The sequence below is a fragment of the Schistocerca piceifrons genome, chromosome X (genome assembly GCF_021461385.2).
Source record: "Schistocerca piceifrons isolate TAMUIC-IGC-003096 chromosome X, iqSchPice1.1, whole genome shotgun sequence".
In the NCBI taxonomy this organism is placed as follows: Eukaryota; Metazoa; Arthropoda; class Insecta; order Orthoptera; family Acrididae; genus Schistocerca; species Schistocerca piceifrons.
In genome coordinates, this window is record NC_060149.1 from 580,891,995 (window position 1) to 580,906,656 (window position 14,662).

General features: G+C 42.3%; 1 protein-coding gene across 4 annotated transcripts in view; it reads left to right on the forward strand.

The window, feature by feature from the left end:
• The window catches only part of LOC124722488 (serine-rich adhesin for platelets-like), a 365,160-nt gene that overhangs the window by 114,223 nt on the left and 236,275 nt on the right, over positions 1-14,662 (forward strand). The window lies entirely within an intron of this gene.

Below are 14,662 nucleotides of genomic sequence, written 5' to 3' on the forward strand. Positions count from 1 at the left end.
AATCGTTCGCTCCCTATATTATGTCCCTGCTGTCTTAAGAATTTCAAAGAAAAAATTGTCAAAAGCTTTATGTAAATTTACAAATGCTATAAAATAAGGTTTGCCTTTTCTTTAACCCATATTGTAAGTCGTAGGGTCAATATTGCCTCGTGCCTTCCTACATTTTTCTGGAACCTAAACGTGATTTCCCCTATATTTGGTCTCTACCGGCTTTCTAGTTATTTTGTAAATAATTCGTGTCAGTATTTTGCAATCGTGACCTGTTAAACTGATGGTTCGATAATGATCACACCCCTCTGTACCTGCTTATTTCGGAATTAGAATTATCACATTATTTGAAGTGTAAGGGTATTTCGCCTGTCTCATATATCTTGCATACCAGGTAGAATAGCTGTCATTGATGCCTCACCTAAGGAAATTAGTAATGCTGAGGAAATGTCGTTGATTTCATGGGCCTTTTTTCGATGTAATGCTTTCAAAGCTCTGCCAAATTTTTTTCGCGGTATCATCTCTTCAATTTCCTCGACATCTACTCCCTTTAATTGTACTTCCTACTCCAAAAGTATGTTATGAACATAACCATTATGACCACTACCCTCCGCGGGATTGAATACCATGTGAAGGCGTTGTGGGCAAATGATGTGGTACTGAAAGTATATAAGCATAGCAGAAACGAATTATGATGAATAATTCTAGCGCACATGTGTGTACCCACTGACACAAAATACTTTGGCGAAGGACAGACTATTATGACCCAGCGCACGGGAACGAGAATTTGGTCGACTGTTCGCGTGCTACTGTCGTGAGCATGTGTGGAAAGTGAATGCAGGACGTTGAGACCACGGGTAGGTGACAAGGTATGGGATGCGCACGCATCATCACAGTATGTGGAGGCCGGAGGCTCGTCCGCTCTACAAAGCGGGACAGACGACGGCCTGTGACAGATGTGACAACGGAGTAGCATGCTACTGCAGACACAAGTGTTTTCGGAGCATCCGTCCCCTCTATACATTCATGAGCCAAAACATTATAACCACCTGCTTAGTAGGGTGTTGTTGCGCCTTTGGAACGCAATACAGCAGCAATTGCGTGTGGCACGGATTCGACAAGTCCAGAGATATCTGGCACCACATGTCTAAGCACGGGTCACAGAATTCCTGTAAATTGCGAGCGGGTGGTTTGTCGGCGCAGAACTGGCGACCGACAGCATCCCAGGTGTGTTTCGTCAGGCACAGATCAGTGTGACAGGGCAATTATCCTGCTGAAAGATGCCATTGCCATCAGGAAAAACTTCAGGCATGAAGGGATATAGAGTGTACTCAGTAATATTCACACAGTCCACAGGTGTGATGGTGCCTCCGATTATCATCTCAGGTTCAATGGTCGACCAGGTGAATGTCGCCTATAGCATAATACTGCCTCCACCATCCTCCGTCCGTGGCACGGTGCAAGTTTCGAACAATCGTTCGCCTGGATCTGATCTTGGTGATGCCGTACCCACTGCAGTCGTAATTAACAGATGTCGTTCGATCAACGTGGGAACACACAGAGGTCGTCTGCTGCAGACCCCAGTGTTCAACTGTGTGCACTGAACGGTGTGCTCGGAGACACTTGCGCCCGCAACAGCACTGTACTCCGCAGTCAGGTCTGCCAAGGACTGCTGCCTGTCCTGCTTTACAGAGCAGGCAACTTCCAACCTCCATATTCTGTGATGAGTGGATGTCCAACATCTTTTACCCTACTCGTGGGTTTAACGTCCGGTAACCACTTTCCATAGGTAATTACGACAGCACCTCGCAAACAGCTGACCATCATTTGCGAGATGCTCGTTCCCAAACGCTGGGTCGTAACAGTCTACCCTTTGTCAAAGTCTTCTATGTTGAGTACGGCGTCGTACATCGCGGTAAGAGAGAGGTGGGCTACAGAATGGAGTGGTACGGCAGCTGTCGACATAGGGAAGGTGAACAGGAGCAGAAATGATTAGTGAACAACTTTAACCCAACAAAGAGAAGATTTACTTAACTTACGTTTCTCCAAGCGTAAAAAGACTCAGTACAAAGAATGCAGCAAGAAACAGAATCTAGCTATCACAATGTCAACTAGGAAGAAGCTCGCTATACTGAAGCACGATCGATAGTGTCAGTGCCGCGACTGGGCAACGTCTGCGTAGCATCCTGCGGCGATGTGGTTCCGAGCGCAAATGGGCCGAGCAGCTGCCGCCGGCGGTCCTAAATTGCGGCGGCACAGAGTGCACTTCAAGCACAGAATTTGGAGGTGTGGCTCAGCAGACGCGCACCACTGGGCCCGCTAAATCCTGCGCGACCGCTGTTGGCTTTTGACGGAAATTTTCCATTCTGTTACCAACCTTGATGCGCTTTGGGGTGGTATTGATACGTGATACCACATTTTATGTCAGTGAATTCCCCCATCTGCGACCATATTTCCTCTAGAATTATTCCTCGTTCGTCTCTGCTATGCTTGCATACATTCCTTACCATGCCACTCCTTTCACAGCGCCTTCAGATGGTATTCAGTCTCACAGTGGACAGTGGTCATTATGTTATGCCTTACCGTATACTTTTTGAGTAGGAAACGTAAAAGTATGTGGTAAATTGTGAGATAATTTAAATGTGCTGCTAAAAACGTTTATTTAATAATTTTATTTTATAGATCACTGATGATGCCTAATACGAAAAGGTGAAACATTTTGCTTAAAAACAAAATAAACGTTCAGTTGCAAAAGTGAATAACTTTGATTTTATCTACGTGATAAACATAATTTTCTGAAAAAATTTGAGGTTAAAATATTTGTGTGTGTACGCTGTTATTGCTATTGTCAGCAGCAGAAGAGCAGCTTCATTAGTGGTAACGTTGACGGAACTGGGAGAAATAGCACTATCAGGAGGACATGTGGTTATAAAATACGAGGGGCGTTCAATAAGTAATGGAACACATTTTTTTCTCGACCAGTTTCGGTTAAAAAATGCGGAATTTGTTGTGAGACATCGTGGAATTTTCCAGCTTCAGCCTGTACAGTTTCACGAAGTTCCGATAGGTGGCTGCGCTATACGTAGCCGTCAAAATGGCGTCTGTAACGGACATGCGTTCCAAGCAGAGCACTGTCATTGAATTTCTTTTGGCGGAAAACCAGAGCGCCGCAGATATTCATAGGCGCTTTTAGAATGTCTGCGGAGACCTGGCAGCGAACAAAAGCACGATGGCTCGTTGACCGAGGCGCCTGTCATCATCGCAACATCCCGCAAACCTGTCTGATCTCCCGCTCGCCGGCCGGCCGCACGCAGCTGTGACTCCTGCAATGTTGGAACGTGCAGACATTCTCATTCGAGGTGATCGACGGATCACAAACACCTCGCTTCGCTTGATAGTGCTGACACGCTCGTCCACCAGTTTGGGTACTCAAAGGTGTTTGCCCACTGGATTCCTCGCCGCCTAACAGAAGACCATAAAGAATAACGAAGGGTCATCTGTGCGGAATTGCTTGCGCGTTATGAGACTGATCGTGACACTGTTTTGTCCAACATCGTCACATGCGATGAAACCTGGGTTCCTCACTTCGAACCGAGAACTGAATGGCAATCCATGTAGTGGTGCCACACCACCTCTCCTCCAAAGAAAAAGTTCAAAGCAGCATCCTCAGCGGTAAAATCATTTCGACCGTCTTCTGGGACTCTGAAGGGGTTATTCTGTTTGATGTACTCTCTCATGGTGCAACGAGCAACTCAGAAGTGTATTATGCTATCACAAGGAAATTGAAGAAACTGCTTCAGCATGTTCGTCGCCAGAAAGATGCAAATGAACTTCCCCTTCTCCATGACAGTGCAAGGCCTCACACAAGTCTCCGTACCCAAGAGGAGCTTCCAAAACTTCCTCATCCAGCCTACAGCCGGATCTCACACATTAGGACTTCCATCTGTATGGCCTAAGGAAGGATGCACTGCACGGGAAGCAGCAGGTGGATGATGGGGAGGTTACCGATGCGGCCTCCGACGTCGAACAGTAGAATGGTACCATGCGGGCATACAGGCCCTCCCAGTAAGGTGCCGTAAGGCTGTCCCGTTGAACGGAGATTATGTTTAAAAATAGGATTTTGTAGCCAAAAGATTTAGGAATGATATGGTATATCGGAATCCTGAATAAAAGCAACCTGCTTTCAGAAAAAAACAGTTGCATTACTTATTGAGCGCCCCTCGTACATGCATATCACAAGAAGTGAGATTAACATCCTTTAGAGACTCTCGTCGATTTCAATTTTGAATACATACATAGTTTAGAATACTTTGCCCCCCCCCCCCCCATCAACGACAAATAATTTATCCAGTGAACAATCGTGTAGAATATGCAGGAAGTGAATCCTGCGAAAAGTCTGTGGGAACATTGAGTGAGGAAACTAGAATTCTTCATTCTTTAATTCTGCACACGAGTGTGTTTCTTCTTACTCATATATACACTGATGAGCCAAAATATTATGACCACCTGCTCAATAGCTTGTTTGTCCGTCTTTGGAACGAAATAAATCACTGATTCTACATGTCAGGGATCAGACAGATGGCTTGTAGGTTTGTGGAGGTATGTGGCATAAGATGTCTACGCACAGGTCATGTGATTAGCGTAAATAACGGGCTGCTGAATTGCGTACGCGGTGATGCCTCCCCATAGCGATCCAGATGGGTTGCATAGGATACATCAGGGGAATTTGGTCGCCGAAACAACAACGTGAATTCACTATAATGCTCCTCAACCACTGTAGCACGGTTCTGGCTACGAGACACAGACAGTTATGAGAGATGACGTTGCCGTCGGGGAGGCATCGAGCATGAAGGGATGCAGGTGGTTCGCAGCTGTCACTGTGTCTTCGATTACTACCACAGGTCCCATGCAAGCAGGAGAGTGTCTCCCATAGCATAATACTGTTTCCACCAGCCTGGGTCCTTGGCGCGCTGCACTTTCGAACCGTCTTTCACCTCGCTGACGACGTTTGCGGATGCGACCAGCGACCTAGTGTAGCAAAAATATGATTCGCCCCAAGAGCCCACACGTTCCATTGATCGACGGTCGAATCGCTATGGTCCCGCGACCTCTGAAATCGTAATTGACGATGTCGTTGGCGCAACATGTGCATACGTAGGGGTAGTCTGCTGCAGAGCTCCATGTTCAACAATGTACGGTGTGCTCCGAAACACTTATGCGAGCACCGAAACGCTTATGCGTGCACCAACATTGTGCTCTTTGGGCAGAGATGCTACAGATCACCCTCTATCCTACTTTAAAAAGGAGACAAGGCTCCGAACCCCATGTGCTGTGAAGAGTCGTCAACGTCCAACTATTTAGGGCGCCTAGCGGCAGTTCCACTGTCCTCCTACCTCTTTCCGTAGATGCTAAGACAGTAGCACGTGAACAGTCGACTAGCTTCGCCCTTTTCGAGACACTCATTCACAAGCTCTGCGTAATAATAATCTGCCCATTGTCAAAGTCGCTTATCTCACTTGATTTCCCCATTCGCAGCCCATGAACCATGGACCTTGTCGGTGGTGGAGAGGCTTGCGTGCCTCAGCGATACAGATAGCCGTACCGTAGGTGCAACCACAACGGAGGGGTATCTGTTGAGAGGCTCTTGGTTCCTGAAGAGGGCAGCAGCCTTTTCAGTAGTTGCAGGGGCAGCGGTCTGGATGATTGACTGATCTGGCCTTATAACACTAAACAGAACGGCCTTGCTGTGCTGGTACTGCGAACGGGTGAAAGCAAGGGGAAACTACAGCCGTAATTTTTCCCGAGGGCATGCAGCTTTACTGTATGACTAAATGATGATGGCGTCCTCTTGGGTAAAATATTCCGGAAGTAAAATAGTCGGAAGTAAAATAGTCTCCCATTCGGATCTCCGGGCGGGGACTACTCAGGAGGACGTTGTTATCAGGAGAAAGAAAACAGCCATTCTCTGGCATTCTACCGATCGGAGCGTGGAATGTCAGATCCCTTAATCGGGCAAGTAGGTTAGAAAATTTAAAAAGGGAAATGAATAAGTTAAAGTTATACAGGGAATTAGTGAAGTTCGGTGGCATGAGGAACAAGACTTCTGGTCAGGTGAATACAGGGTTATAAATAAAAAATCAAATAGGGGTAATGCAGGAGTAGGTTTAATAATGAATAGGAAAATAGGAATTCGGGTAAGCTACTACAAGTAGCATAGTGAACGCATTATTATGGCCAAGATAGATGCGAAGCCCACGCCTACCACAATAGTAAAAGTTTATTTGCCAACTAGCTCCGCAGATAACGAAAAGATTGATGAAGTGTATGATGAGATAAAAGAAATTATTGAGATGGTGAAGGGAGACGAAAATTTAATACTCATGGGTGACTCGATAGTAGGAAAAGGAAGAGAAGGAAACGTAGTAGGTGAATATGGATTGGGAGTAAGGAATGAAAGAGGAAGCTGCCTGGTAGAATTTTGCACAGAGCGTAACTTAATCGTAGCTAACTCTTGGTTCATAAAAGAAGGTTGCATACATGGAAGAAGCCTGGAGATACTTTAAGGTCTCAGATTATATAATGCTAAGACAGAGATTGAGGAACCAGGTTTTAAACTGTAAGACATTTCAGGGGCAGAACACAATCAATTCGTTATGAGCTGTAGGTTAAAACTGAAGAAACAGCAAAAAGGTGTGAATTTAAGGAGATGGGACCTGGATAAACTGAAAGAACCAGAGGTTGTAGAGAGCTTCAGGGAGAGCATTAGGGAACGATTGACAAGAATGAGGGAAAGAAATGCAGTAGAAGAACAATGGATAGCTTTGAGAGATGAAATAGTGAAGGTAGCAGAGGATCAAGTAGGTAAAAAGACGAGGGCTAATAGAAATCCTTGGGTAATAGAAGAGATACTGAATTTAATCGATGAAAGCAGAAAATATAAAAATGCAATAAATGAAGCAGGCAAAAAGGAATACGAACGTCTCAAAAATGAGATCGACAGGAAGTGCAAAATGGCTAAGCAGGGATGGCTAGAGGACAAATGTAAGGATGTAGAGGCGCATATCACTAGGGATAAGATAGATACTGCCTACAGGAAAATCAAAGAGACCTTTGGAGAAAAGAGAACCACTTGCATGAATATCAAGAGCTCAGATGGAAACCCAGTTCTAAGCAAAGAAGGAAAAGCAGAAAGGTGGAAGGAGTATATAGAGGGTCTATACAAGGACGATGTACTTGAGGACAATATTATGGAAATGGAAGAGGATGTAAGTTAAGATGAAATGGGAGGTACCATACTGCGTGAAGAGTTTGATAGAGCACTGAAAGACTTGAGTCTAAACAAGGCCCCGGGAGTAGACAACATTCCATTAGAACTACTGACGGCCTTGGGAGAGCCAGTTCTGACAAAACTCTACCATCTGGTGAGCAAGATGTATGAGACAGGCGAAATACACTCAGACTTCAAGAAGAATATACTTCCAATCCCCAAGAAAGCAGATGTTGACAGATGTGAAAATTACTGAACTATCAGTTTAATAAGCGACGACTGCAAAATACTAACAATAATTCTTTACAGACGAATGGAAAAAACAGGTAGAAGCCGACCTCGGGGAAGATCAGTTTGGATTCAGTAGAAATGTTGGAACACGTGAGGCAATACTGACCCTACGACTTATCTTAGAAAATAGGTTAAGGAAAGGCAAACCTACGTTTCTAGCATTTGTAGACTTGGAGAAACCTTTTGACAATGTTGACTGGAATACTCTCTTTCAAATTTTAAAGGTGGCAGGGGTAAAATACAGGGAGCGAAAGGCTATTTACAATTTGTACAGAAACCAGATGGCATTTATAAGAGTCGAGGGATATGAAAGGGTAGTAGTGGTTGGGAAGGGAGTGAAACAGGGTTGTAGCCTCTCCCCGATGTTGTTCAATCTGTGTATTAAGCAAGCAGTAAAGGAAACGAGAGAGAAATTCGGAGTAGGAATTAAAATCCATGGAGAATAAATAAAAACTTTTGAGGTTTGCCGATGACAGAGCAATCAGAGACAGCAAAGGACCTGGAAGAGCAGTTGAACTGAATGGACAATGTCTTGAAAGAAGGATATAAGATGAACATCAACAAAAGCAAAACGAGGATAAGGGAATGTAGTCGAATTAAATCGGGTGATGCTGCGGGAGTTAGATTAGGAAATGAGACACTTAAAGTAGTAAAGGAGTTTTGGTATTTGGGGAGCAAAATAACTGATGATGGTCGAAGTAGAGAAAATATAAAATGTAGACTGACAATGGCAAGGAAAGCGTTTCTGAAGAAGAGAAATTGGTTAACATCGAGTATAGATTTAAGTATCAGGAAGTCGTTTCTGAAAGTATTTGTATGGAGTGTAGCCATGTATGGAAGTGAAACATGGACTATAAATAGTTTAGACAAGAAGAGAATAGAAACTTTCGAAATGTGGTGCTAGAGAAGAATGCTGAAGATTAGATGGGTAGATCACATAACTAATGAGGAGATATTGAACAGAATTGGCGAGAAGAGAAATTTGTGGCACAACTTGACCAGAATGGATCAGTTGGAACCGCATAGTCTGAGACATCAAGGGATCACCAATTTAGCATTGGAGGGCAGCGTGGAGGGTAAAAATCGTAGAGGGAGACCAAGAGATGAATACACTAAGCAGATTCAGCAGGATGTAGGTTGCAGTAGGTACAGGGAGATGAAGAAGCTTGCACAGGATAGAGTAGCATGGAGAGCTGCATCAAATCAGTCTCTGGACTGAAGACAACAACAACAACAACAACAACAACAACAACAACATCATCATCATCATCTTTGCTAGACTGACCCCGTCTGTCTCTCCTCCGCTAACATACTTTAGTCACCGCGACATGTGCCCACAAAGCCAGCGTGCGGCATCCAACGTCGCGGCTGCCAGTGGGCATAATGTTTTAGTTTATCGGTGTCTGTAAGAACAAGCTGATAGAGTGACGCATCAACGCCTAGTCTAAACCATAACTCCTAGAGACATGAAATATGAGGAAACATGTCGTATGAAACATGGGCACCCAATGAGCTAGAAATTTCTAAAATTCAACCACTGAGGGAATGAAGGGCGTCTTCACAATTTATTCGGAGGATTGACGTGGAACATCACTTGCCCAATTATGGTTCCTGCGCAACGGATTCGCTGTGCGGGTTGCGTTATGGCCCCTGTACGAAGTTCACGATGTCTGCAGGCAGGGGATCGGACTTTCGAAGCAACAAGTAATTACAAACTAATAACTATTTTGAAAATACAGTTTGCGAATAACACAACTACCTCTCGCTACCTTTGTAACGAATAAGAAAATACTATTTGCAAAAAACACAATCTCTCTTCCCAGTTGTCAGTTTTCAGAACATTGTTGCTGCGAGAGAGAGAGAGAGAAACCAGGCTGATATTTTGTCTGGGTACAGGGTGATTTCTAAAGAGGCTCTTATCCAAAAGAAACCTCTCACTGTATTCTTCCTTTATTTATATGTGCTTGTACCTTTTTTCCACGCAAGCAGAGTGAAATATCTGAATGTTGTGAACTACGAAGAATGAGGACAGTTATTACAGGCAGAGAAAAAAATTAAAAGTAACACTATAATCCGTAAGACAGAATACATTAGAGTACTTACTGGAGACTCATTTAAAATAAAATAAAATCATTTCCCATGAAGAAATGATTGTATGCTCTAAAAGAATTCTAAGCACCCGCTAATCTCAGTTACTTAATTATTATGAAAAAATTTGGTCTACACGAGAGTAACTGTAAATAAGTGTAAAAACAATTACCACCTTACGTTGTACGTAACGTGCCAAAACAGCTATATTGACAAAAGTGGTGTTATGTATAAACCTTTGTACAAGAAGATAACGCTTGCAAATGTCATCGTATGGTGGCTGAAAGGAGAAAAAACTTAAATAAATATAGGTTTTTCCAATATGCCTTAAACTGAATAAATTAAAGAAACAATATTAAGCAGAATGTCTGAAAGTGCTGAATAAATGGGGATGCATTAGGAAGTTGATTTTGGAGGTGTTAATGAAGAACAATAACCAATTTAAAAATAAGACCTTTTTTTTTTTACTGCTACGGCATGTTCGTGGCCGATTTATGCTGTTTTAGATGCTAGAAGGATGACAAAATGCAGTCAGAGTATTAATTATTGCGTGCAGTTAGCCTAAGAAAATGTTTGGAATATCTTTATTTTACACATTCTCAAATAACAATCTTTGCAACTTTCGTTTTTAAAGACGTTAGTATTACTTATTGTAGAAACTTCCAGAAGCAATGGTGGAAATTGTGACTGAAATAAGTCTTATAGGCCGAAGTAAAATATATATTGGTATGTACTATTTTATAGTTGGAAGACTCATACAGGGAAGTTATTTTTCTCAAATCACTGTAAGAAATTGCCCTAATAATATCCTAGAAATGAATGAATTAAATAATCAGTAAGTGCTCATTTGGGGGGTCTGATATTTATTCCGGTTTTTCCTCTTCTTAATCAACACCTTTCAGTTCAAATCAAGCTATTTCAAACAAAGTAAAGGAAAAATGTTGCGTTGTGGAAATTTGTTTTCTTTTATGACGCTCGCCTATTGTTGTGCGGAGTTTTCAGTTGCAAGTAATACACGCAGATTTGTTGCCCTTCTGTAAATATATGTAAAGAAGAGAGGATTTCGATCTTAAATAGCCTTCAGCAAAACAGACCGAGTCTGAAGGAAGTTCTGTTGTCAAACATCAGTACCAATATAAAGTGTATATAAGCTTAGTTGGACAAGAGCAGGGAAAATCAACAGTGGTGGTGTTGAATGAACCATCCTAATATAATTCCAAAGGTAGGCATTGTAGTGAAACCACAAAGAACCTTAAACCGGTTATGTCCACAAGTTGATTCTGAGTGCACTCCCCTTGAATATGAGTCCAGTGTCTTAACCACTGCTCCACCTCTCTAAAGGGTATTTGTGCAATGTGGGGTGATCTGTGGTGATTATGGTTAATTACTCTGTAATTTAAGTAATTCTTTAGCTTGCCAGTAATCTGATTGGACTCCCCCTCCCCACACACACACACACACACACACACACACACACACACACACACACACACACACACACACACACACCTTTTCTCTCTGGAAGTAGTTTGATATTTTGTGAGTATTTGCAACATTTTCATAAGTGTGATCTACAGTAATTAATAATAAATAAGAATTAAGTTGCATTTGATTATGTTTTTCAGTATATATGCAACAAGTTATAGCTTGTAGATGTTGATTAACATAGGCATGTAGCTTGAATCTAGAATGCACACCATTGAAGTAACCCAAAAGTTGGTTAGCTAATACTTTTATAGGTCAGTACATCTCTTACATATCCTCCCCGTACATCATTAATACTGGTCATCATATTATTGTAAATACTCAAAGTAACAGCAGCATCTGTGGGATATCACACTGAGCTGTAATAAGGAGGGATTTACTAAAAAGTGCCCTCAGTGTTTTAGGTCATAAAGTGCTTGGAATGAAAGAACTTAGATGACAGTGGAGAGAGGGGGCTTGGTCATGGCAGGAGTCTGTGTACTAAAATTTCATAAAAGCTATATTTTAGAATTTTGAAGTCACTACACTTGAGTTCACAGATGGAAACACACAATGATGCTTTATGCAGAGCATAGATGTGCTTGTTGTTAATCTGACAGGAATTCCTCATGGAATGACATGTTTTTTGCCATTGCAACAATCACTTGCCTTTCTGCCCATGACTGTTGATCTTAAAAATGTTCATACAGGAATTCCCCACAAACAGTGAATCTTTATAATATACAAGCTTTTGTTAAGTCTATATGTGAGAGATGTAAAAATTGAAAAAAAAGAAAATCCTGTTTATTCACAAGACATTGGTTGCAATTTACTACAGTCATCAATCATCAGTCAAGGCAATCTTAGGTCTGTGGTTGTTTCCAAGTTGTGCTCCAGATTCATATACTGAATTAATTCACAGTATTTGGGGCAGAGCTTCTTACGGCTTTGAAAGCACTGCAACAAGTGAGGTATATAGATGTGTTCTAGTTAACCATCTGGACATGTTCTTGTTGGACTGTGTTGGTGTTTCAGGACTTTTCAAAAAATCTAGTTTGCGCTCCTCCTAATTCAAAGCCAAACGAAATATATGATATTCTACTGAATACTGTTGCAAATACTCCAGTTGATTTGTAGAGGATGTCAACTGCCAGTATCCAACTGTGTTGTATTATTATGTTACCTGCATTTTGTTACCACACTATCATGACAGGAAAATTGTGCATCTGCCAGAGGATAAGTGCCTTGAAATAGAACTAGCTTCTATCAGTAAAATTAACCAACAGACTGTACATGAATTATTCTTTCTAGCCACTGAGACAGACAAAGCCATTCTAACTTATACGAGGGCTACCCAGAAAGTAATGCACTTCATTTTTTTTTTCTTTAACAATTGAACATAATGAGAATTACACGAAATAGTGGTGTTTTATCTACACACCCTATTCTCCCATGTAATCTCCATCCCGGCATCCTCCAATGCTAAACAAGATGTGTATGCCCTGTCGGTACCAATCCTTTTCCTGGTGGCGGAGCCAGTGCTTCCCTGTGTGAATCACCTTCTCATCATCTTCAAAATGTCTTCCACAAATGGCAGCCTTTAATGGTCCAACCAGGTGGAAGTCCAAGGGGGCTAGGTCAGGGCTGTAGGGTGGATAGGATAACACTGTCCAACCCTGTTTTGCGATGTGTTCAGCAATCCTCAGACTTGTGTGGGGCCAAGTGTTATCATGTTGCAGCAAAACATCTCCTAGGTTGCTGTGGCGGTGAAGTTGCCGGAAGCGTGTCTTGAGTTTTGTTAATGTGTTGACATACGCTTCTGCATTAATGGTACCACCTCTTGGCATCACCTCAATGAGAATCACACATTCACAGTCTGAGAACACAGTGATCGTGACCTTACTGGCGGCAGCAGTTGCTTTGAATTTTTTGTTCTGTGGGAGTGAGAATGGTGCCATTCCATTGAGTGTCGTTTTGTTTCGGGCTCAAAATGATGAACCCAGGTTTCATCGCCTGTCACAGTCCAGAACAAGAAGGCCTCACCCTCAGCCTCAAAACCTTGCAACAAATCAAAAAAAATGTTTTTTCTGTGCAGTTTGTGATCCACCGTTTGACACTGTAGGTCCCACCTTGCAAGCACTTTTGAATATCCAGGAGTGCAGATAATTGCATCCACTCTTCCCTTGCAGATTGACAGATGCAGCACCAACCGCTGAGTCGTAATGCATCTGTCCTCACGAATGACAGTATCAGCTCACTGCAACATGTCGGGTGTGACCGCCATGCGTGGTCTCCCCGACTGCTGCAAATCATGGAGCTCCACCAAACCACCTTCTGATAACCTCACCCTGCGTGCCCAGTGACTAACTGTACTTCTGTCGACAGCAGATGCTCCATAGACTTTGCACAAGGTGTTTGTGAATATTCCCCATGGTTTACTTCTCTGCAGTGAGACATTCAATGATGGCACATTGCTTGTAATGTACATGACCTACAGACGCCATTTTTGAAGCTGTCCTGCAGCTACGCTATCTGCCAGAAGGGACAGAAACTGTGCGCGCTCCTCAAGAGACTTCAAATAATAAATACATAATGTTTCGCATTTGTAGCATTGTTGTCGGCTGAGGAAAAAAATGCAATGCATTACTTTCTGGGCAACCCTTGTATATGCATTGAGTATTGTCCTATTGCTCTTCACCATGACAGTAACAACCAGTATATGTTGCTCACTATTGGACTTGATGGCAACTTAACACATGTGTACTGAGCAAGGTGGCACTGTCGTTAAGGCTGTGGACTTATACTCACAAGAAGTTGAATTCAGTGTCCAAGCTGATCATTATGATTAGTGTTTCATATGGTTTTGCTAATTTACTGTTTCTCAGATTAGACTACACCGACTTGTCTTGCCAGCTCTTATCCAGGCTAGTTAGTGCCCCATCTAAATTGACTTGAATATTGAAGATTTTACATATGTAACCATCCTTTTACATATACGTGGAATTAAAATCAGTTCATTGAACTGTCATTTGAGAGTGGTTTTCAAATTCCCACCAGGTTATCTCTGGTTTCCCAAAGTAACTTAAAGTCAAATCCATGATGGTACCATGGGAAAGGACGTATCATACATTCTGTCCAGTCTTGGCTTGTGCTCAGTTTGTGATGATGTTAAACCTTAATCTTTCTTCCCTGTTTCATTATGATAAAGCCAAAGAACAAGACCGAAGAACTGTAGAACAAGTGAAAGCATCTAAACAATTCATTTCATCATGGTTCATCCAACAATCTTAACTGGAGACACATGCAATAATAAAATTCCGTAGCAAACACTATCTGTACACAGTTAAAAGTAGTGTGCAAAGAAGTTACACTTGTTGGCAAACATGTTACAATATGTAACGGAGCCTATTGGCAGTAAAACAGCTACCCGAACTATGGTGTTTGCAGGAGGGTCCATATACAAAAAATTTTAAATTGATGACAATATCGATTTAAGTGTTAGTGGTTTCGTGAATGACTAAGACACTGGATTCATATAAAGCTAATATGGGGTTCAGATCTCTG